The following is a 2,924-nucleotide window of genomic DNA, read 5'->3' as shown; positions in this document are numbered from 1 at the left end:
TTAGCCTTTTTCACTGCCAACACACATTGGGTCAACACTCTCATTGAGCTGTAATAGCACAAGAGACTCCTAAAGAAACAATGAAAAAAATTGATTGGTACAAGAAAAATCCAAGCCCATTTTTATAAATTAATCTCCCAATCCATATTCTGATGTGATATTTTCCTGTCACAAACTGTCAGTGGTAGGATACTATGAACAATAGATTGGGCTCCAGAGAGAACTTGCTTTAAAAGCAATATTGGATTGCACTTGTAAGACAAATGTATCTTTCAAGCTGTTTTCTCTTACTTGTTTCTACTTTTCAAATACCCAAACACAAAGAAGTTTACCTAAAGAGAAGTTGGATATCAGACATATGACTGTCCTTAGTAACTCGTTTGGTCTTTGCTGAGGTCCATTGTATGTACGATTTCAATAGTCCATGCAGAAATAACAAACAGTCTTGTGGCCAGTGGTGTCACTAGGGGGATGCAGGGGATGTGAGCCTCACCAGACGCGCACGGGGGAGGGACGACGACACACCACTACTGGCTAAAATTGTTTAAATCTTGTATTTTTGAATAAATACATCATTATACATCTTTCAATACATAATTTCATACAGAATGTAATGAAACAAACTGCTGAAACATTTCTATTCCATCCAAAGTTTTAGCCAAAAAATTAGTAGGGGCAGAGCAATGGTGTATTACCATTCCCACTGCATGGGAGGAGGTCCATTCAGGGGGGTGATGCACTGGCCTCTTGCACCAGGTGATGCAAACCCTAGTGTCGCCCCAAGTTGTGGCACTTTAAAGTTTCATACATTTATAGTGTGTGTACAATATCAGACTGACCATAGTCCACAGAAGCTTATGTTACAATACAAGTGTACATCTTTTAAGTTGTTAGTCAAACTCAAGGTGGATTGTGTCCAAACTCTGTCTTCTGTTGTGCTGTCTTGCACTGATGCAAGCGTGGGAGGAACATGGCCATTGCTCTTCCCCCTCTAGCGCTTTCTACCCCTAAGATTGGAAGAACTTTCAGGTGTTCAGGAAGAACTTTCAGGTGGAAGTAGCTCCAACGCCACCTGCAACACTCACGGATGTGAGTGTTTAGCCTACCTGTCTTGAAGCCCAATCATAAACTAGGGCTTTATGACAGCAGAACACTGTTCCACATATTGCGCCACTGGTGGTCTGCTGCAGCAACCAGTTACTGATGGGAACACAGGTAAGCCACTATGGGGGCAGGCGGTGGAAGGAAAGGCGGAGACATGGCAGACTGCCTGTGTAGGAAGAAGGTGGAAGGGAGGGGGAATGGGAGAGGGAGGAATGGATTCCAGCAGTACCAACATGTTCTAGTGTGCTATCCCCTCCCTGTCCTCTCTCTCCCTTACTCTCCTCAGTTCTGCACCAGCAAAATGGCTGGCACATATCCAAGGAGACCCACACAGGAAGTAGAGGCTTACCCCAGGGTAAGGAAATGAAAGTTCCCTTCTTTTAGGAGTCATCTGTGACTGCCCCCTCCCCACATTAGGATGTAGCACGTGCTCCACAGATAAGTGAAACGAAGGCTACCGGATTCATGGATGGGGGACCACCTATACCAGCTTCTGTGTTCTGAATATGCAGTCCCCATGGTCCTCACAGCAGAAACACATAAGAAAATAAATGGGAAGATACTGTTGCCCTGCACATGCCCAATCTCGTCTGATCTCGGAAGCTAAGCAGGGTCAGGCCTGGTTAGTACTTGGATGGGAGACCGCCTGGGAATACCAGGTGCTGTAGGCTTATACCATAGTCTTTCGAGACTGAGGGTTGCCAACCTGGCCACATCTTTACACCAGAGAAACCTGAGATCCAGAAATTGTATTCTGTCAGTATGCAATAGCTGTCACAGGATCCCCTTCCTTGCCAGTGGCCATTGTGTTTGATCTAATCAGTTGGGAAGACACTGACAACTGTTTATGCGTCCTCTGTGTGCTGTAAATGCATTACGTATTAATTTGTACAAATATTATTTTACTCTAGATTAGTTACCATCCTGTCCAAGGCAGCTAAATTACATGGCTTGGAAATGCTGTCGTTAAAAGCCTGTACTATAACCACAAATTAGATATTGACAATTTTAGGTTTACTTAAGGATTAATGGAAATTAACTTTCCAATAAGCCTCTCACGTGAACACTTATACAACTGCAGAAAAATTGAGTGCAATTAGTGCTGCCTTTTGACAATTCGGTCTAAAAAAACAACACCATTTTTACCCCATGAAGTCTTTAAAGACCTTAGGATATGAACTGGCAACCAGAATCCAAGATCCAGAAGGATTCATGCTTGTACTAGGAGTGCTGTTGGAGGACCTGGCTGTGGTGCTGGTTATGTTCCCACCAGAGAAGCCAATTAAAATTAAAATGCATCTGTGGAAGTTTTAATATCCAGCTGGATTCATGACCATTGATCTCAGTCAAGTTGAAACAGGACAGGAAGGAAGGGTTGGCAACCTTCAGTCTCTAAAGACTATGGTATAAGCCTACAGCACCCAGTATTCCCAGGCGGTCTCCCATCCAAGTACTAACCAGGCCTGACCCTGCTTAGCTTCCGAGATCAGATGAGATCGGGCATGTGCAGGGTAACAGTTGCTGGTCAGGAAGGAAAATGCTGCTACCAACCTGTGTGTAGAGGTGGGGGAGTGACCTGTGCCTGGCTCACCTCTGCACAAGGCAAACCAGATTGAGCTAGAGCTGGATTGATGTGTGAACTACTGAAGGGTGTGTCTGTCATCTAATTGTGCAAGCCCCATCCTCATCAGTCCTATCCTCATCATTCCAGTCCTGGGAATCCCCAAAGCACCTGGAATAGTCTGAGAGTACTTAGTCACCATCTGGGGCCAGATGGGCATTTTTGCTCTCCACCTGATTTGACTCTTGATGAGGAATTC

General features: G+C 44.6%; 1 pseudogene; it reads right to left on the bottom strand.

Annotated features, from left to right (window-relative positions):
• Positions 1-2,513: 2,513 nt before the first annotated feature.
• On the bottom strand, positions 2,514-2,630 carry LOC136650111 (5S ribosomal RNA; annotated as a pseudogene).
• Between the last annotated feature and the right edge of the window lie 294 nt (positions 2,631-2,924).

This window comes from Tiliqua scincoides, chromosome 4 (genome assembly GCF_035046505.1).
Source record: "Tiliqua scincoides isolate rTilSci1 chromosome 4, rTilSci1.hap2, whole genome shotgun sequence".
In the NCBI taxonomy this organism is placed as follows: domain Eukaryota; kingdom Metazoa; phylum Chordata; class Lepidosauria; order Squamata; family Scincidae; genus Tiliqua; species Tiliqua scincoides.
Note: the sequence above shows the minus strand (reverse complement) of the source record. Positions and strands in the feature narration are given on the sequence as shown.